Source organism: Anomaloglossus baeobatrachus, chromosome 5, assembly GCF_048569485.1.
Source record: "Anomaloglossus baeobatrachus isolate aAnoBae1 chromosome 5, aAnoBae1.hap1, whole genome shotgun sequence".
NCBI lineage: Eukaryota > Metazoa > Chordata > Amphibia > Anura > Aromobatidae > Anomaloglossus > Anomaloglossus baeobatrachus.
The window spans coordinates 259,998,741-260,021,762 of NC_134357.1; positions in this window are offsets into that span (position 1 = coordinate 259,998,741).

The following is a 23,022-nucleotide window of genomic DNA, read 5'->3' on the forward strand; positions in this document are numbered from 1 at the left end:
AACTGTTCAGAATATATAGTGCAATTCTCTTTCATTCCTACATTTTTTTTTTCAACAATTACCTGCAAAATGCTAAAATCCATGTTATACCGCACCCCTACTGGCCGTGGATGGTACTACAGGGTTTTTACTTTTTAATGAAATGGAGTTTGTCACCTGTAAAATGAGAATTAAACTGCCTGCACATTTCTATACAGGACCAAGCCTTTATTTACATCTCACTAGTCATGTATAGTGTAACCTAATATTTTAGTAAAAATTTCCTTTTATGGGATTGTGTCAGTGCGCAGCAGCTGAAATATTACATAACACATCGATCACTCTCAGGTTCAGAGACACGTTAATCACTAGAAGGAGCTGCAATCTGCTTTATACTAATATTGCATGGATGTGTATAGGAGAAAGGGTTTTTCGCCGCGCTCACACCACACTGCTCGATTATATTACATTTACGTCTTTTAATTCTATTGTAGGCACAGGTCAACGCTTTTCGACTGACGCAGCCCTCTTCATCAGGACAGCAAGCCAAAAGAACATAAATATAGTGATCAAAGCTGAGCTGGACTGGTAAATATATATATATACTCATTGTTGACATCCTAGGACAACCCACCTTCAGAAACTTGGCGGGCTCATCAACAGTTCAACAGTTAACAGTTAACATAATGGCATATAGACTGAAAATCATTAAATCAAGTTCCATGAAAAAACAAATAAAGAGGAAAATAATTAAAATTGTTATTAATATCTGCAAAATAAAATAAACTTTGATGACATGTATGCTTTCATTCATTTAAAAATAAATACAAAGGGAAAAAAGAAAAAGCCTTTATACAGCCTAGAACTCATATGCTGTCACATGTGTTCTTTCATTATACACATGTAAAAAAACTATCCTTACAGTGTTTAGACCACTAAACCAGAGCAATCCCTGTGGAATGCTTCCAAGAGATGAATGAGAAAAAGAAATGAGAAAGACGAGAAGACAGAGAAGAAGAGAGAATTTATTCAATAAACTATATCAGAATGATTTGAATATCAAAGACCCTCACGGGATAGTGGATGTATTGTACAGAAAAAAAGGGGAGGGGAGGGATTTGTGACCGAAAAAAATATTATCTATATATATAAATGATTATCTTAGATATGAAAAACACTGTTGTGTACGTGAATATAGGGAAAAATATAAAATAAAAAATATAGTGTATTGTGAAAAATATCTCCATTACTGATTGTGAAATGTGACAGCATTTATTACATTTTTTTAATATATGTATATATATATATATATATATCTATTATTATAAATATCATATTTATAGATTTAGTCACAATGCTATATTCCCGCTGTGAAAAAAGAAACAAGAGCCAGACGAATAGAGATTTAACTTCTGTGTAAGGTGAAATGAGTTCACACTGTGGGAATTAACCCACCGCGCATGTGTACCGCCCCTGTGTCAGCAGCCGAGCTGCTCAGATCCGGATCCGCGGTGGCTCGAGGGATGTCCGGACTTGGGGGTCTCAGAGCCACTCAAATGAAGGGGGGAGTATTTACAGGGGATGGTGTATGGAATAGTTTGTGACGCCACCCGTGGTGCGTGGTAAGGTGGAGTACCACCGCTGCGGCTGAGAGTACTCGGTGGTGATGGAGTGGGCAGCCAAGTGTTTAACCCCTCCACGGGTAGGGGTAATGACCCGGGACTCGGTGATGGTGACAGGGATGTGCCATTGGGGAGGTAAGGGTCACTTGCGTACTCAGTCCAATAATGCTGACACCGACAACTGTAGTAAACCAAAGTTTTGGACACCGCTGCCGCTGAGGGGGAGCACGCCTGGGTCCTGTTTCCGTTGGTGTTGCCTGTTGATCTTTGACCTTTCCCTTGGCACCTTGTTTCTCTCTGGTTGGTCCCTGTAGCCTGAAACTAGTCGGGTCCCACTCCCCAGTGTGGCTAACTGAGGGAACTTGCTCTCAGGGTTCATGCTTGGGATTTCTTGGACCGTATTTGGGGAAACTCCTATCCCTCTCGTTGCACTAGTACTCCGATTTTGGAGCGGGGGGAGAGTGGATCTTGAAGGCTCCATTCTCATCGGATAAATTTTCAGGTTGCCTGAAGCTACTCCCTGACCTAGGGTCCACGTACCCCGTCGTGCTCTGGTCCCAGTCCAGTGATGGTACAAGCGCGCCGGCTGTCCTCCACAACAATGTGCCGTGCCCCTTGTCATGATCCCCTGCGACCAGGGGTCCAGCTCCTACCAGGCCCAGACCAACGTCTGCTACCTAGTAGTTCCAAGGAGCCCGGCTTCTGACCTCCTCTCACTTTCACCTCCAACTTCAACTGACACTCCTGACCTCCCCTTAACCAACCCCCCAAGTGGGTGACCCTATTCCACTCAGGCTGTCCACTGGTGTGTCTGGTGGGTGTGATGCAGAGTGTTCCTAGGATTTTGATTAGCTGGTCTTTGGTAACACCATTTGGTTAGGGATCCGTAACCAAGGAGGAGGTGGATATTGCACAGAAGGGCAGATTGCACAATAGCCTGTGACGACCTGATAGGCCAGGGCGTCAAACATGCTCAAGGATTATCTAATGCAAGTGCCAGAAGAGTAGAGGCTGAACTCCTGTGCAGGGTGAAATGAGTTCATCCCATGGGAAATCAGCCCACGGCGCATGTTACAGGGTTATCTAATGCGAGCTGACTAAATCAGCCGGATTTAGCCTTGTTGAAAGTTGTGATATATTCAAAACGTGATTAATGGTCACATACAATAAATAGCCGGCTCTGTGTGCCGTGATAAATCAAGAAATAGAGAAAAGAGAGGTAAACAGGGGAGATCCTCCTGTTTAAAGGAGGGGGTTTAAAACTTACATAATTTAAAAATTAAAATAGAACTGGATGAGATGAAAGATAAATATAGAAATATAAAAAAGGCACATATAAAAACGGCTGACCTGGCATATCTTAAAAGCTGTACACAATATATATATAAAATCAAGACATAAATTAAGATATAAAATAACAATATAACAATATAATAGTGATATGAAAATAGTGATGTAACATTATTAAATTATTAGTGATATAAAATATTATTTAATAAAATTATATTATTTAATAAAATAAATCTGTTACTTCATTCAATTCCATAGGTTTCAAAGTATCAAGTTTATAAATCCAATAAGTCTTTTTTCTATTCAGTGTCTCTATTCTATTGGGGACATGCGCCGGAACATGTTCAATTGGGGTAATATTTTGTTTATTAGTTTTTATTGCGAACAAGAGTATTGTGTTTTGAAAGACAATGCAATAAAAATCCAATTTTGATGTTATATGTATGTGAGTTCAGCCTATTATGAGGTGCTTGTGTGGTTCTACCAACATATATCAAACCACACTCACATTCAATCAGATCTATCACAAAATCAGTTTGGCAGGTAAGATGTGATTTGATAAAAATGTTTCAGTGTTGGGACCTGCACTGAAACTTAATCTTTTATGTTGTATGGAGCTATAGCCTAGACAATTTCTTGAAAAACATTTATACACGCCAGCTAGCTTAATACAGACATCCCTTTTTATAGTGGATTTAAGTCTTCTTGGAGCCAAAATGTTCCTCACACTTGGAGCTCCCCTATAAGTGAACGCAGGTTTAGTTGAAATGATCCCCTTTAATATAGAGGCATTTAATAGCACATTCCAGTGTTTAGACAGTATTTTTTTTAATAAAACCATTGTCATTGCTTAAAGTCGTAAGAAAATTATAGGAAAAATCTTGAATGGATTCACTGCATGAAGGTTGAACTTTGGGTGTAATAAGATCCTCTTGTTTTCAATTTACAGTGTACTTATATGCTTTTTTTATGAGTGATAGAGGATAATCTTTCTCAATGAATCTCCTTCTTAGAGTGTCCACCTGTTCTACAAAATCTGTATCAAATGTACAGTTTTTGCGAATGAGAATACTATACTGATTACCTGGTATGTTCATTAACCATTTTTTATAATGGCTACTGGAATAATGGATATAACCATTACTATCTACTAGTGATGAGCGAGTACGCTTGTCACTACTCGGTACTCGCACGAGTATCACTGTACTCGGGCTACTCGGCGGGTACCGAGTAATTTCGCGATACTCGTGCTGTACTCGTGGTCTTCATCCCTGCATGTTGGCGCTCTTTGAGAGCCAGCTCTCATGTAGGGATTCGCTTCCAGCTCTGCTGCATGCAGGTGACAGGAGCTGCAGAATACACAGCCGCTCCTGTCAGCTTCACACAGCAATTGAGGTGAGTAGCGCGATCAGCTGCTGTCAGTCAGGTAACTCACGGCCACCGCTGGATCCAGCGGTGGCCACGGATAAGCTTAGTGACAGCTCAGCTGATTGCGCTACTCACCTCATTTGCTGCGTGGAGCTCACAGGAGCGGCGGTGTCTGCTGCAGCTCCGGTCACCTCCATGCAGCAGAGCTGGAAGCAACGCTGGAGGTCCGTGGATTACGCCGGACAGGGAGGGCTTTTTGGGGCTTATTAAATTGGTTACGAGGGAATTGGTTTGTGTTTTTTTTTATTTCTAATAAATGATTTTTTCAGGTGTGTGTGTGTTTATTTACTGTAATTTATAGATTAATCATGGAAGGTTTCTCGGGGAGACGCCTGACATGATTAATCTAGGATTTAGTGGCAGCTATGGGCTGCCAATAACTCCTTATTACCTCGATTTGCCAACGCACCAGGGCAAATCGTGAAGAGCCGGGTACAATCCCAGAACTGTCGCATCCTATGTATGCGGCAATTCTGGGCGGCTGCTGACTGATATTGTAAGGCTGGGGGGCTCCCCATAACGTGGAGCTCCCCATCCTGAGAATACCAGCCTTCAGCCGTATGGCTTTATCTGGCTGGTATTAAAATTGGGGGGACCGCACGCCGTTTTTTTTAATTATTTAAATACACACGCCCACCGGCTGCTGTGATTGGGTGCAGTGAGACACCTGTCACTCAGCGTGGGGGCATGTCTCACTGCAATCAATCATAGGCGCCGAAAAGCAGGAAAGCAGGGAATACGAGATTGTTTAATGAGCGGCCGGCTTTTTCAAAAGAGGAAAAGCCGCCAGAGTTTAGTGAACAGCTGTGCAGCGCCGCGGCAGTGATCGGGGAACGGTAAGTATGAGAGAGGGGGAAGACTGACCGACAGACTGTGAGAGGGGTACAGACAAGACAGAGAGAGACCGACAGACAGACAGAGAGACCGACCGATGGACTGAGGGAGATAGAATGAAAAAAAAAAATGACCGACATCGCTAGTAAAAAGCACAAAACGTGCGTTTTGGACATTGGAGTGCCACACAATGTTTTCACGTAAAATCTTTCATGTAATCTCAAAAAGTAACATACACCAGCTCTATCTCACTATTGGGTATGTGCCCTTAACATTTCCGCCATGAAAATTCATTTTGGTGTCATTTTGGAAGGTTTTCTGGTGAGTCCGTAAAAATGGCGTAAAACTCGGACAAAATTGTTCACAGCTGTGACTTTTGAGTGATAAATGGGGTCTTCAACGGGTCTTCCCCATGCTGTTGCCATGTCATTTGAGCACTCTTCTAAGACTTTTGTGACATTTTTAGGGTTTCTACATGCTGCCGGGGGATCATTTCATAAAAATACTCGGGTCTCCCATAGGATAACATTGGGCTCGGTGCTCGGGCCGAGCACCCGAGCTTTTTGGTACTCGCTCATCACTACTATCTACCTTTTTAAAAAAAAATTGTGGTAATTCTCCCCATATTATGTGAAATTGATAGATCCAAAAGTCTACATATTTTATATCTACTATAGGGGTAAAAATTAAGCCCCATTTATTGTTTTTTATAAATTCTAAGAAATCCTCTACGTTGTTCTTGGAGTTGTCCCATATCAGGAAGAGATCATCAATATATCTTTTGTAGATGATTACATGTCCATAAAAAACTGAATTATAAATAAATAAAATTTCAAAAATACCCATAAATAAATTTGCAAAAGTGGGTGCTACTTTCGAACCCATTGCAGTCCCATGTTGCTGATGGTACAATTTGTCAAGGAAAGTGAAGTAATTTTTCTTCAGAATAAATTCCATCCCCTTGAGGATGAAATCCTTTTGTGTGGGGGGAACCGATCATCCAGCAATATAAAATGCTAAAAACAGTCTAACCCCAGCCTATGGGGAATACTCGTATATAAAGCGGAAATGTCCATCGAGATGAAAACATAAGACCCCTTCCATTGGATATCTTTAATTAGAGAAATCAGATGTGAAGAATCTCGTAGATAACTTTTTAGCTGTAGTACCTGGGCGTTGCCCGGGATAGTAACTGTCTTTTTGTCTCTGTCCCAGTCTGTCTGTCTGTGTCTGTCTGTCTCTCTTTCTGTCTGTGTCTGTCTCTGTGTGTGTCTGCGTGGCTCTGTCTGTGTGTCTGTCTCTTTCCCTGTCTGTCTGTGTCAGGCTCTATCCATGTCTGTCTGTCTGTCTATTTGGTCTGTTTGTGTCTATTTCTCTGTCTGTCTCTGTATCAGTCTCTCTGTCTCTCTATTTCTGTGTCTGTCTGTCTCGTTCTAGGTCTGTCTTTTCCCCCCACTGTCTCTTTTCTCCTCTGTCTTTTTTCCCCTCTGTCTCTATTCCCCTCTGTCTCTTTTCCCCTTCTGTCTCTTTTCCCCTCTGTTTCTTTTCCCCTCTGTCTCTTTCCCCCTCTGTCTCTTTCCACTCTTTCTCTTCCCCCACTGTCTATCTCTTTGACTGTGTCTCTCTCTCTGTCTCTTTCCCTGTTTGCCTCTTTCTCTGTCTGCGCTTATGTCTCTCTCTCTGTCTCTATCTGTCTTTCAACTAACATCTTATTACCTCACACATAAGCTTCTTATAATAACAATTTATTTTGTTCCTATAGCAACCAGTGACAGCTGCTATTAATAAGCTGTAGCTCTTATAGTCATTGACTTTAATAGAGACCGGTGTTTTGGAAAGTAACTGTAAAGCGTGGGGTTAAATTTTCCTGTTAAAACATAGACTATGACATTCCCTGAGTCACATGGAGCGTCTGTGCTAAATTTCGTGATTGTAAATGCGACGGTGCGAATTCCTTTAGCAGACATACACACATACATACACACATACATACATACACTCAGCTTTATATATTAGATTGTGTACAGCTTTTAAGATATGCCAGGTCGGCCGTTTTTATGTGCCTTTTTCATATTTCTATATTTGTCCTTCTTCTTATTCATTTCTATTTTAATTTTTAAATTATTAAAATATGTAAGCTTTAAACCCCCTCCTTAAAACAGGAGGATCTCCCCTCTTTACCGCTCTTTTCTCTATTTCTTGATTTATCACGGCACACAGAGCCGGTTATTTATTGTATGTGAATATATCGCAACTTTCAACAAGACTACCTCAGGCTGATTTAGTCAGCTCGCATTAGATAACCCTGTAACATGCGCTGTGGGCTGATTTCCCATGGGATGAACTCGTTTCACCCTGCACAGGAGTTTGCCTCTACTCTTCAGGCACTCTCATTAAATACTCCTTGAGCATGCGCGGTGGGTTAATTCCCACGGTGTGAACTCATTTCACCTTACACAGAAGTTAAATCTCTATTCATCTGGCACTTGCTTCTTTTTTCACAGCAGAGTATAGCGACATAATCTATAAATATCAACCCATATTTATAATAATATATTTAAAAAAAAAAATAATAAATGCTGAAATTTCACAATCAGTAACGGAGATATTTTTCACAGTTCACTATATTTTTCCTTTTTTCTTTTCCCTATATTCACGTACACAACAGTGTTTGTCATATCTAAGATAATCATTTATATAGATAGATAATAATTTTTTCGGTCACAAATCCCTCCCCTCCCCTATTTTCTGTATAATACATCCACTATCCCGTGAGGATCTTTGATATTGAAATCATTCTGATATAGTTTATTGAATAAATTCTCTCTTCTTCTCTGTCTTCCCGTCTTTCTCATTTCTTTTTCTCATTCATCTCTTGGAAGCATTTCTACAGGGATCACTCTGGTTTAGTGGTCTAAACACCGTAAGAATAGGTTTATCCATGTGTATAATAAAAGACACAGTTGACAGCATGTGAATTCTAGGCTTTATAAAGGCTTTTTCTTTTTTCCCTTTGTATTTATTTTTAAATGAATGAAAGCATACATGTCATCAAAGTTTATTTTATTTTGCAGATATTAATAACAATTTGAATTATATTCCTCTTTATTCGTTTTTTGATGGAATTTGATTTAATGATTTTGCAATCTATATGCCATTATGCTAACTGTTGATGAGCCCGACAAGTTTCTGAAGGTGGGTTGTCCTATGACATCAATGATGATGTATATATATACCAGTCCAGCTCAGCTTTGATCACTATATTTATGTTGTTTTGGCTTGCTGTCCTGATGAAGAGGGCTGCGTCGCTCAAAAGCGTTGACCTCTGCCTACAATAGAATTAAAAGACATAAATAAAATATAATCGAGCAGTGTAGTTTGATCGCGGCGAAAAACCCTTTCTCCTATACACCTCCATGCATTAACCCCTTAACGACCTTTGACGTACTGGGTACGTCATGGTGACATGGTGCTAAACGACCCATGACGTACCCAGTACGTCATGGCGAAATCGGGGTCCCGGAGCCCCGGGGAGTGAAATTTGTTTAATTAAACTGTAGATTCGGGAAGGAGGGGACCTCTGTCTGACCGCAGGAGGGGTGGTGCCTCCTCCCCGAACCTACAGAGGCTGTGATTGGCTGACGAACGCCGCTCAGCCAATTACAGTCACTGTAATGTTCCAGCCATTGAAAATGGCTGGAACATTGAATTCCAGCCCTGATCAGTGCTGCTGTAGCACTGGCCATTGGCTGGAGCTGGGTGATCGGTGCTTCACCCGCCCCCAGCTCTGATTGGAGAGACCGGTCTTGTGACCGATCTCTCCAATTACCGTGGATCTGGTGCCGGTTACCTGTGTCCGTCCCTGAAAGCCGAGGAGAGCGGTCTCTGCGGGTGCCCATCGGTAAGTTGCTGCCCCCGCCGCCCGCCCCTGTCCCCGATCGCCCTGCCAGCCCCGCCGCTGTCTCCTATCGCTCCGCCAGCCCCGCCGCTGTCTCCGATCGCCCCGCCGCTGTCTCCGATCGCCCCGCCTGCCACCGCCAGCCCCACCGCTTTCTCCGATCACCCCGCCCGCCAGCGCCAGCCCCGCCGCTGTCTCCGATCGCCCCGCCTGCCACCGCCAGCCCCACCGCTTTCTCCGATCACCCCGCCCGCCAGCGCCAGCCCCGCCGCTGTCTCCGATCGCCCCGCCCGCCACCGCCAGCCCCACCGCTGTCTCCGATCACCCCGCCCGCCAGCCCCGCCGCTGTCTCCGATCGCCCCGCCCGCCCTCCATCCGCTGCGCACTTTCCCATCTTCCATCCGCTGCGCCCTTTCTCATCTGCCACCCCGCCCTCTCGCATTGCATTATCCAGCGCAGTTGCTCGCTTCCAGACTGGAGTGGATGATGCGATGCGAGACTCGTGCATTGCTCTCACGTTTGGCACTGGTCTTAGTGGCAGGCGCTCATATTTTTTTTTTTATTCATTTTTTTTTTTTACTGATGTCTGTATTTTTTATTTCGCCAAACTAACTTTTTTGTATGGGGGGGGGTCTAGTTTCCAAAATGAGATCACATGTGGGGGAGCTCCATTGTTTAGGCACCTCAGGGGGTCTCCAAATGCAACATGGCGTCTGCTAATAATTCCAATCAATTTTACTGTGAAATGGCGCTCCTTCTCTTCTGAGCCCCGTCATACGCCCAAATAATTGATTTCCACCACATATGAGGTACCTGTGTACTCAAGAGAAATTGCACAATACATTTTATGGTGCATTTTTTCCTGATACCCCTGTGAAAAAAAAGCTACCTGTTTGAAAAAACAATTTTGTGGTAAAAAAAAGAATAAAATATTTTCACGGCTGAACATTACAAACGTTTGTGAAGCCTCCAGGGGTTCAAAGTGCTCACTAAACATCTAGATAAATTCCATGAGGGGTCTAGTTTCCAAAATGGGGTCAATTGTGGGGGAGCTCCATTATTTAGGCACTTCAGGGGGGTCTCCAAACGCAACATGGCGTCCGCTAATAATTCCAACCAATTTTGCTGTGAAATGGCGCTCCTTGACTTCCGAGTCCTGCTGTGTGCCCAAACATTTGATTTCCACCACATATGAGGTATCTGCGTACTCAGGAGAAAATGCACAATACATTTTATGGTGCATTTTTTCCTGATACCCTTGTGATAAAAAAAGCTACCTGGTTGAAGCAACAGTTTTGTGGTAAAACAAATGTTTTTTCTTTTCACGGCTCAACGTTATAAACTTCTATGAAGCCCCCAGGGGTTCAAAGTGTACATCAAACATCTAGAAAAAATATTTGAGGGCTCTAGTTTCCAAAATGGGGTCACTTATGGGGGAGCTCTATTGTTTAGGCACCTCAGGGAGTCTTCAAACCCGACATGGCGTCCGCTAATGAGTGCAGCTAATTTTGCACTCAAAAATTCAAATGGCGCTCCTTGCCTTCCGAGTCCTGCCGTGTGCCCAAACATTTGATTTCCACCACATATAGGGTATTTGCGTACTCAGCAGAAAATGCACAATACATTTTATGGTGCATTTTTTCCTGATACCCTTGTGATAAAAAAAGCTACCTGGTTGAAGCAACAGTTTTGTGGTAAAAAAAAATGTTTTTCTTTTCACAGCTCAACGTTATAAACTTCTGTGAAGCCCCCAGGGGTTCAAAGTGCACATCAAACATCTAGAAAAAATATTTGAGGGCTCTAGTTTCCAAAATGGGGTCACTTATCGGGGAGCTCCATTGTTTAGGCACCTCAGGGAGTCTTCAAACCCGACATGGCGTCTGCTAATGAGTGCAGCTAATTTTGCACTCAAAAATTCAAATGGCGCTCCTTGCCTTCCGAGTCCTGCCGTGTGCCCAAACATTTCATTTCCACCACATATGAGGTATCTGCGTACTCAGGAGAAAATGCACAATACATTTTATGGTGCATTTTTTCCTGATACCCTTGTGATAAAAAAAGCTACCTGGTTGAAGCAACAGTTTTGTGGTAAAAAATATTTTTTTTCTTTTCACGGCTCAACGTTATAAACTTCTGTGAAGCCCCCAGGGGTTCAAAGTGCACATCAAACATCTAGAAAAAATATTTGAGGGCTCTAGTTTCCAAAATGGGGTCACTTATGGGGGAGCTCCATTGTTTAGGCACCTCAGGGAGTCTTCAAACCCGACATGGCGTCCGCTAATGAGTGCAGCTAATTTTGCACTCAAAAATTCAAATGGCGCTCCTTGCCTTCCGAGTCCTGCCGTGTGCCCAAACATTTGATTTCCACCATATATGAGGTATCTGCGTACTCAGGAGAAAATGCACGATACATTTTATGATGCATTTTTCCTGATACCCTTGTGAAAATACTAATTTGTATGGCTAAAGTAACATTTTTGTGTTAAAAAAGTAAAATTTTCATTTTTTCTTCTACATTGCTCTGAAGCTCCTAAAGGGTTAATAAACTTCTTGGATGTGGTTTTGAGCAGAGTGAGGGGTGCAGATTTTAGAATGGGGTCACTTTTGGGTATTTTCTTTCGCCTAGGTTTCTCAAATCAATTTTTTTTTGTAAATTTTGTTGGAAAAATGAGAAATTGCTGATGAACTTTGAACCCTTCTAACTTCCTAACGGAATTTTTTTTTTTTCAAAAGTTACGCTGGTGTAAAGCAGACAAGTTGGAAATGTTATTTAGTAACTATTTTGTGTGAGATATCTCTCAGATTTATGGGCATAAAATTTCAAATTTTGAAAATTGCGAAATTTTCAAAATTTTCGCCAAATTTCTGAACTTTTCACAAATAAACGCAAAACATATCGGCCTAAATTTACCACTGACATGAAGTACAATATGTCACGAAAAAACAATGTCAGAATCGCCAGGATCCGTTGAAGTGTTCCAGAGTTATAACCTGTCAAAGTGACACTGGTCAAAATTGCAAAAAATGGCCGGGTCTTTAAGGTGAAAACAGGCTGGGGGCTGAAGGGGTTAACCTCGGGAGCTGCCTCTGACCACTTCAAATTCAGCTAAAATAGGGGATGTGACTTGCACAACCACTATAGGTGAGTGACCCTGACATCTGTACTTAAGTGTTTTACTGGTTAACACCCTATTGCGCTTTTTTCTTCTGCAGTGTTTTTTCATTATACTAATATTGGAGAGAAAATAAATATGTAATTGAGCTCTGCTCCTATAAAAGGCTGAGTGTCACTATATTCCTCAGTCTGCTCCATTCTGGCTATGCATAAGTGCTATATTTATAAGTGCATTTCCTCATGTTTAGCATGGATATTCTGACCAGGCACAACAATCCTCAATCAGCTCAGTGTCTCTAAGCAGCAGCTCAGAATCACCGTATTGATGAGAACAGTAGACACCTGATCCACATAGCACAGTCTGGACCAGAACTGACAATCACAAGTGATCCAACAGCCCAAGCCTCCCAATATAGCCAGGATTACAGGTGTGCACCACAACACCCAGCAGAAGTGTGGGCTCTTCTAAGCTATAGGAAAGGACAGTGTGTGAAAAGTACAAATTCACAAAACAATCATCTTATCAGGGTCATATGTTCGATCTAAGCTTTTTATAATTGGTATAAAAATAGGTAGATGTTTCTAAGCTATAGGAAAACTGGTCAAGATTGTAAAATTTAGCCTCGTCAGGAAGGTAAACACTGGCTGGGTGGTGAAGGGGTTAACAATAGGGATGAGCGAATGTATTCGCCACTATTCGGTATCCGACAGATAATGGGGTATTCGAGGTATTCACTATCCGACGGCTAATATTGTATTCACTCCGATTTTTTTATTTTCATTTCTGGACTTCCTGGAACGTTTTTTTCCAGGCAATGAACACATCTGAGGTTGTTTGCCCTCACAGTAACGCAGCAGCCATCTTTGTTGTGGTATTACTGTGATTGGCTTGGCAGCACAGCATCTTAGCGGCTATATAAGCCAGCGACCATTATGGTCAGTCGGTCTCTCCCTTTCTCTTTCTTACTCACCGATCACGGGCGCGGCGCTGCACGGCTGTCACACTGTGGCAGCTTCTCCTGCTTTTGAAAATGCCGGCGGCACATTCTTCCATCTCGTATTTCCTGCTTCCCCGCCCACCGGTGCCTATGATTGGTTGCAATCAGGCACTCCCCCATGCTGAGTGACAGCTGTCTTACTGCAACCAATTAATCAAAAATAACGTCTGGAACACCATACTGAGTCTGAACTGGGTGCAAAAAACCTAAAAAATCTACACTATATGGAGCGAAGGTATGCACACCAGTGACTATGTAAGGGGAATATATGAAAAGCAGAAACTGCTGTGTGAATACTAACATGAAAAATCCAATAGCTATATGTAAGAATTAAGGTATGAAAAATGGAACCTGCATTACTGCCATGAACATATGAATAAAGAGAAATTTAGCTATTGAATTCATCAATGCAACAGAGCCCCAAAACTACGCCAAAGTATTTCTCTACGTTGGGGTCCCTAGCTAGTGTGTGTCCTCTCATGCAGTTAAAAAACATACCGTGTATGGGAAGCTGAGACCCAGGCTATATGTGCAGATAATGTGGACTGGCTTGGGTGGGGCCGGGTTCACAAACGAAAGACTACAAACTAATCAAAATTTATTCATATGTTCATGGCAGTAATGCAGATTCCATTTTTCATACCTTCATTCTTACATATAGCTATTGGATTTTTCATGTCACTGGTGTGCATACCTTCTCTCCATTTACTGCAACCAATCACAGCCGTCGGTGGGCAGGTCTATATCGTATAGTAAAATAAATAAATCATGTAAAACGACGACGTGCGGTCCTCTTCCAAATGATACCCAGCCGAGGTAAGCACAAAGCAGTAGGCTGGGGAGGGCGAGGGCCATAGTTACAGCCACCCTCTCACAGCCGAGAATATCATCCCACTGCTGCCCCGAGAATGTCGCATCCATTAGATGCGACAGTACCGGAGTGTCACCGGCACTTCCCGATTGCCGTGATGCAGTGGCAGTAAGGGCAATAAAGAGTTAATAGCAGCTTATAGCTGCCACTAAGTCCAAGATTAGTAATGGCAGTGTCTATGACACGCCATCACTAATCTGTAAGTAAAGTAAATAAACACACACTGAAAAATCCTTTATTTGAAATAAAACACCAAAAAGCCCCTCTGTCACCACTTTATTAACCCCCCAAATATCCAGGTCCGGCATAATCCACACTGATTCAGCGATGTCTGTGAGCGAGTGCTCAATGCAGCCTCATTCCGTGAACGATGCTGCAGGGGTAACTCGAGGTCATTTCTCACGGTCAGTGATGTCAACAAATTACCGTTCGCGAGAACTTCAGTGCTGCCGTAAAGCATAACTCAGAGTGACGTCACTGACCGGCAGTGACCCTGTGAGAACTCAGATCCAAGCTCCCGCAGGGTCACTGCTCCATCACACATATTGTTGGGGGGGAAACACATACATCACAAATAAAAGATGTAATATCATCTATTTATCTATCTATCTATCCATCTATCTATCCATCCATCTATCTATCTATCTATCTATCTATCCATTATCTATCTATCTATCTACAGTCATATGAAAAAGTTTGGGCACCCCTATTAATGTTAAACTTTTTTCTTTATAACAATTTGGGTTTTTGCAACTGCTATTTCAGTTTCATATATCTAATAACTAATGAACTGAGTAATATTTCTGGATTGAAATGAGTTTTATTGTACTAACAGAAATGTGCAATCCGCATTTAAACAAAATTTGACCAGTGCAAAAGTATGGGCACCTCAACATAAAAGTGACATTAATATTTTGTAGATCCTCCTTTTGCAAAAATAACAGCCTCCAGTCGCTTCCTGTAGCTTTTAATGAGTTCCTGGATCTTGGATGAAGGTATATTTGACTATTCCTGTTAACAAAACAATTCCAGTTCAGTTAAGTTTGATGGTCGCCGAGCATGGACAGCACGCTTCAAATCATCCCACAGATTTTCAATGATATTCAGGTCTGGGGACTGGGATGGCCATTCCAGAATATTGTAATTGTTTCTCTGCATGAATGACTGAGTAGATTTGGAGCGGTGTTTTGGATCATTGCTTGCTGAAATATCCATCCCCTGCATAACTTCAACTTCATCACTGATTCTTGCACATTATTGTCAAGAATCTGCTGATACTGAGATGAATCCATGCGACCCTCAACTTTAACAAGATTCCTGGTGCTGGCATTGGCCACACAGCCCCAAAGCATGATGGAACCTCCACCAAATTTTACTGTGGGTAGCAAGTGCTTTTCTTGGAATGCCGTGGTTTTTTTGCCTCCATGCATATCGCCTTTTTGTATGACCAAACAACTCAATATTTCTTTCATCAGTCCACAGGACCTTCTTCCAAAATGTAACTGGCTTGTCCAAATGTGCTTTTGCATACCTCATGCGACACTGTTTGTGGCGTGCTTGCAGAAATGGCTTCTTTCGCATCACTCTCCCATACAGCTTCTCCTTGTGCCACGTGCGCTGTATTGTTGACTGATGCACATTGACACCATCTGCAGCAAGATGAAGCTGCAGGTCTTTGGAGGTGGTCTGTGGATTGTCCTTGACTGTTCTCACCATTCTTCTTCTCTGCCTTTCTGATATTTTTCTTGGCCTGCCACTTCTGGGCTTAACAAGAACTGTACCTGTGTTCTTCCATTCAAAACTATGTTCCTCACAGTGGAAACTGACAGTTTAAATCTCTGAGACAACTTTTTGTATCCTTCCCCTGAACAACTATGTTGAATAATCTTTGTTTTCAGATCATTTGAGAGTTGTTTTGAGGAGCCCATGATGCCACTCTTCATAGGAGATTCAAATAGGAAAACAACTTGCAAGTGGCCACCTTAAATACCTTTTCTCATGATTGGATACATCTGCCTATGAAGTTCAAAGCTCAATGAGGTTACAAAACCAATTTAGTGCTTTAGTAAGTCAGTAAAAAGTAGTTAGTAGTGTTCAAATCAAGAAATTGATAAGGGTGCCCATACTTTTGCATCGGTCAAATTTTGTTTAAATGCGGATTGCACATTTTCTGTTAGTAGAATAAACCTCATTTCAATCCAGAAATATTACTCAGTCCATCAGTTATTAAACATATCAAACTGAAATAGCTATTGCAAAAACCCAAATTGTTATAAAGAAAAAAGTTAACATTAATAGGGGTGCCCAAACTTTTTCATATGACTGCATCTGTCTATCCGTCTATCCATCTGTCTATCTATCTACCTATCTATCTATCTATCTATCTATCTATCTATCTATTTATTCATCTATCTATCCATCTATCTATCTATCTATCCATCTATCCATCAATCCCTCCTATCTATCTATCTATCTATCTGTGACACCCATGGACTATAAGGTCGTCACAGGGTATTGCACAATCTACCCTCCCGTGCAGTATCCACCTCCCTCTTGGTTATGGGTCCCTAACCAAATGGTGTTGCCTACAACAGCAAATTAAATCCTAGATACACCCAGCAACACTCCCACCAGACACACCAGTGGACGGCTTGAGTGAAAAAGAGTTGCCCACCTGGAGGGTCAGGGAGGGGAGGTGAGGAGTGTAGTCAGTTGTCAGTTGTGAGGAGTAGTGATTGGTGGTGGAGAGTAGCCCTCGAGCTGAGAGGAGCTCTGAGGAGGTCGAGAGCGGTGACTCCCATAAGAAAAACTGTCTAGGTTGCAGACGGTGGTCTGGGCCTAGAGGAGTCGGACCCCCGGTCGCAGATGATCATGGCAAGGGGCTCGGATCTATCAAGCAGGACAGCTGGCGGCCTTGCACTATCACCGGTCCGGGACCGAGGCACGACGGGGTACGTGGACCTTAGGTCGGGGAGTAGCTGTATGCAACCCGATAATTTACCCATGGAGAATGGAGAGTTCAAGATTTTTTCCCAACTGCTCCAAAATCAGGGCACTAGCGCAACGAGGGGGATAGGACTTTCCACCGAAAACAGTCCAGAAAATCCCAAGCGTGAGCCCTGAGAGCAAGCTCCCACACTTAGCCACAGTGGGGAGTGGGACCCGGCAAGTTTCACACTATCGGGACTACCAGAGAAGTAAACTTAGTGCCAGGAGGCAGGTCACGGATCACCAGGCAGCAACATTGGGGACAGGACCCGAACTAGCTCCCCTCAGCGGCAGCAGTGTTCACAGATTTGGTTTACCCGGTTGTCGGTGTCTGCTTAATGGACTGAGTGAGGACAAGAGTGACCCCTTGATCCCACGGCCTTATCACCACACCGAGTCCCGGGGAATTCCCCCCTACCCGTGGAGGGTTCCAACACCTTGCTGCCCCGTTCCATCATGCCCGGGTACTCCCAACTGCAGCTGTGGTACTCCTAATTATCACACACCACAGGTGGTGTAACGAACTCTATAATCCCTTGTAAATACCCCCCTTCATTTGAGTGGCTGCACGACCCTTGGGTCCGGAGACCCTTGAGCCACAGCGAACCCTGATCCGAGCAGCTCAGCTGTTTCCACGGGGGCGGCATACCTCAAATTTCTGGCGTCACGAACAAGATACGAGAAGGGTCCACTTACCTGGGATTGCTCTGGTTTATTGGTCTAAACTCCGTAAGAATAGGTTTTTCCATGTGTATAATGAAAGAACACATATGACAGCGTGTGAGTTATAGGCTGTACAGAGGCGTTTTCTTTTTCCCTTTTTATTTTTAAATGAATGAAAGCATACATGTCATCAAAGTTTATTTTATTTTGCAGATATTAATAACAATTTGAATTATATTCCTCTTTGTTCGTTTTTTGATGGAATTTGATTTAATGATTTTGCAATCTATATGCCATTATGCTAACTGTTGATGAGCCCACCAAATTTCTGAAGGTGGGTTGTCCTATGAAGTCAATGATGATGTACAGTTAGGTCCAGAAATATTTGGACAGTGACACAATTTTCGCGAGTTGGGCTCTGCATGCCACCACATTGGATTTGAAATGAAACCTCTACAACAGAATTCAAGTGCAGATTGTAACGTTTAATTTGAAGGTTTGAACAAAAATATCTGATAGAAATTGTAGGAATTGTACACATTTCTTTACAAACACTCCACATTTTAGGAGGTCAAAAGTAATTGGACAAATAAACCAAACCCAAACAAAATATTTTTATTTTCAATATTTTGTTGCGAATCCTTTGGAGGCAATCACTGCCTTAAGTCTGGAACCCATGGACATCACCAAACGCTGGGTTTCCTCCTTCTTAATGCTTTGCCAGGCCTTTAAAGCCGCAGCCTTCAGGTCTTGCTTGTTTGTGGGTCTTTCCGTCTTAAGTCTGGATTTGAGCAAGTGAAATGCATGCTCAATTGGGTTAAGAGCTGGTGATTTACTTGGCCATTGCAGAATGTTCCACTTTTTTGCACTCATGAACTCCTGGGTAGCTTTGGCTGTATGCTTGGGGTCATTGTCTATCTGTACTATGAAGCGCCGTCCGATCAACTTTGCGGCATTTGGCTGAATCTGGGCTGAAAGTATATCCCTGCACACTTCAGAATTCATCCGGCTACTCTTAGAAAACCGGAGGAATTGGAGAATTGAGGCAACAATCATGTACGAAAAATATCATTTTATTCATTAAAATACATATGAACTGTTATAAAATTACAATTACACAGGTGGAAAAAACCGACCTAAGAGTGAAACATAAAAGTGAGGGGAGAATAAGAGGGGGACGGGGAAGAGTTGTGGGGCAACCCCGCCAACCAGGACCAACCAACCAGGGATTAATTATTATTATGGTGCCACCGGTCACATGGAATGTCATGTAATGAATTATGGCTGGAAAACCAGTCCAGGCGATCCAATAAGTGTCAAAAATTGTCTGCAAAATGCATATACCTGTATTGATGTGTTCCCCAGGAACACCGCAGTCTTGTGAATCAACTAGATCGCCGCACGGAACCACCGGCAAGGATAACCAACATGGGATTGTCTCAGTACCAATGTACATATAGTAAATCCAGGCCTGGTGCACCGCGCAGACGACACAGTGTAGTGAAACCAAATGGTTCCTGTGATGTGACTGCGGCAGTATAGTACAGGGAAGACTGCAAAACCGTGCACCTATATAAAAAAGGATGTATATGCTAATGCCCGCTGGGACTGAGCAGCCACAGTGTAATATGTGTTCTGACAGCAGGCTGCAGGGAGCTGCAGAGCAAGCGAAAAAGGACAGTGCATAAATGAGAGTGAGCGATCACTGTGCAGCAACCCGAGGCAGCATGCAGTCAGACAGAGCCAGTCATATGGTGGAACACAGAATGTAAAGATACCTGATGGTTGGTGCTGGGGGCGGGGAAACAGCCTCCTGACAGCTGTTTCGCAGCGTTGCTTTTTCGAAAAAGCTGCTCAGAGACTGCGGTGTTCCTGGGGAACACATCAATACAGGTATATGCATTTTGCAGACAATTTTTGACACTTATTGGATCGCCTGGACTGGTTTTCCAGCCATAATTCATTACATGACATTCCATGTGACCGGTGGCACCATAATAATAATTAATCCCTGGTTGGTTGGTCCTGGTTGGCGGGGTTGCCCCACAACTCTTCCCCGTCCCCCTCTTATTCTCCCCTCACTTTTATGTTTCACTCTTAGGTCGGTTTTTTCCACCTGTGTAATTGTAATTTTATAACAGTTCATATGTATTTTAATGAATAAAATGATATTTTTCGTACATGATTGTTGCCTCAATTCTCCAATTCCTCCGGTTTTCTATGTTTCTCGGAGTAGGCATCTCCTTATGGGACACTACTAAGTGGCTCCATAGGGTGGATATTTAGTATGGCTAAATTTTTGTTTATAATCCGGCTACTCTTGTCTGCTGTTATGTCATCAATAAACACAAGTAACCCAGTGCCATTGAAAGCCATGCATGCCCATGCCATCACGTTGCCTCCACCATGTTTTACAGAGGATGTGGTGTGCCGTGGATCATGTGCCGTTCCCTTTCTTCTCCAAACTTTTTTCTTCCCATCATTCTGGTACAGGTTGATCTTTGTCTCATCTGTCCATAGAATACTTTTACAGAACTGAGCTGGCTTCATGAGGTGTTTTTCAGCAAATTTAACTCTGGCCTGTCTATTTTTGGAATTGATGAATGGTTTGCATCTAGATGTGAACCCTTTGTATTTACTTTCATGGAATCTTCTCTTTACTGTTGACTTAGAGACAGATACACCTACTTCACTGAGAGTGTTCTGGACTTCAGTTGATGTTGTGAACGGGTTCTTCTTCACCAAAGAAAGTATGCGGCGATCATCCACCACTGTTGTCATCCGTGGATGCCCAGGCCTTTTTGAGTTCCCAAGCTCACCAGTCAATTCCTTTTTTCTCAGAATGTACCCGACTGTTGATTTTGCTACTCCAGGCATGTCTGCTATCTCTCTGATGGATTTTTTCTTTTTTTTCAGCCTCAGGATGTTCTGCTTCACCTCAATTGAGAGTTCCTTAGACCGCATGTTGTCTGGTCACAGCAACAGCTTCCAAATGCAAAACCACACACCTGTAATCAACCCCAGACCTTTTAACTACTTCATTGATTACAGGTTAACGAGGGAGACGCCTTCAGAGTTAATTGCAGCCCTTAGAGTCCCTTGTCCAATTACTTTTGGTCCCTTGAAAAAGAGGAGGCTATGCATTACAGAGCTATGATTCCTAAACCCTTTCTCCGATTTGGATGTGAAAACTCTCATATTGCAGCTGGGAGTGTGCACTTTCAGCCCATATTATATATATAATTGTATTTCTGAACATGTTTTTGTAAACAGCTAAAATAACAAAACTTGTGTCACTGTCCAAATATTTCTGGACCTAACTGTATATATATACCAGTCCAGCTCAGCTTTTATCACTATATTTATTGTCTTTTGGCTTGCTGTCCTGATGAAGAGGGTTGCATCGTTCGAAAGCGTTGACCTGTGCCTATAATAGAATTAAAGGACATAAATATAATATAATCGGGCAATGTGGTGTGAGCGCAGCGAAAATCCCTTTCTCCTATACACCTCCATGCATTAACCTTGACCACTTGACCACTTCAAATTCAGCTAAAATAGGGGATGTGACTTGCACAACCACTATAGGTGAGTGACCCTGACATCTGTACTTAAGTGTTTTACTGGCTAACACCCTATTGCGCTTTTTTCTTCTGCAGTGTTTTTTCATTATACTAATATTGGAGAGAAAATAAATATGTAATTGAGCTCTCCTCCTATAAAAAGGCTGAGTGTCACTATATTCCTCAGTCTGCTCCATTCTGGCTATGCATAAGTGCTACATTTATAAGTGCATTTCCTCATGTTTAGCATGGATATTCTGATATTTTGACCAGGCACAACAATCCTCAATCAGCTCAGTGTCTCTAAACAGCAGCTCAGAGTCACCATATTGATGAGGACAGTAGACACCTGATCCACATAGCACAGTCTGGACCAGAACTGACAATCACAAGTGATCCAACAGCCCAAGCCTCCCAATATAGCCAGGATTACAGGTGCGCACCACAACACCCAGCAGAAGTGTGGGCTCTTCTAAGCTATAGGAAAGGACAGTGTGTGAAAAGTACAAATCTACAAAACAATCATCTTATCTGGGTCATATGTTCGATCTAAGCTTTTTACAATGGTATAAAAATAGGTAGATGTTTCTAAGCTATAGGAAAACTGGTCAAGATTGTAAAATTTTGCTTCATCAGGAAGGTGAACACTGGCTGGGTGCTGAAGAGGTTAACAATAGGGATGAGCGAATGTATTCGCCACTATTCGGTATCCAACGGATAATGGAGTATTCGAGGTATTCGCTATCCGAAGGCTAATATAGTATTCGCTCTGATACTTTCATTTTCATTTCTAGACTTACTTGGGCCTTTTTCCAGCCAATGAACACATCTGATGTTGCTTGCCCTCACAGTAACGCCGCTGTTATCTTTGTTGTTGTGTTACTGTGATTGGCTTGGCCGCACAGCGTCATAGGGGCTATATAAGCCATCGGCCATTATAGTGTCGGTCTCTCCCTCTCTCTTTCTTACTCACCGATCATGTGCGTGGCGCTGCACGGCTGTCACACTGTGGCGGCTTCTCCTGCTTTTGAAAATGTCGGCGGCACATTATTCCATCTCGTATTTCCTGCTTCCCCCGACCACCGGCGCCTATGATTGTGTGACGCCCTGGACCCCCAGGGGTCACAGTACACTAACATCACACACACACCCCCTCCCCTGGGTAGGTGACACCAGTCATTCAAATCCTTGTTGCCACCCTCCAGGCTTGATGTCCACACCAGGTGGGGCGGAGCCAGGCGGTTGACCCAACCCACCGAGGAGTTCACAGGCCTGGAGGCGGGAAGAGACAGAGGAGTTAGTGGTAGACAGTGAAAGTGAGAGGAGTGAAAACTGTTGGTGTCTGGGTGGGAGCCCAGGCACCTTCACAAAGGTCGGCAGACGGTGGTGGCCGTCTGCAGGAGTTGGTGTAGGTCAGCGGAACCGTAGGACCGGGGACGGGCGGTGGCCCGCCGGTACCGAACCGGGGAGCATATTGAAGCCAAGCACCAAGGCAGGGTACTCAGACCCCGACTAGGCTAGGAGCCGCCGTAAAGGTCAAATTATCTGATTGCGGCCTGGACCTCAGGGGTTCATTCCCACCCAAGTCCCGTCAGAAGGCAACAGCCCAACCCGTCCGGATAAGTGCCACCGCCAAGGGCCAGAGATCCAAGGGTCAGCGCCTGCGAGCAAACGGGCTCTCCCGACACGTACACGCCGGGGAGCGGTTTACCCATGGGGAGCCATAGGAGTCAAATACACTTACACAGGTGCAGGAAAACGACAGCCACCCTC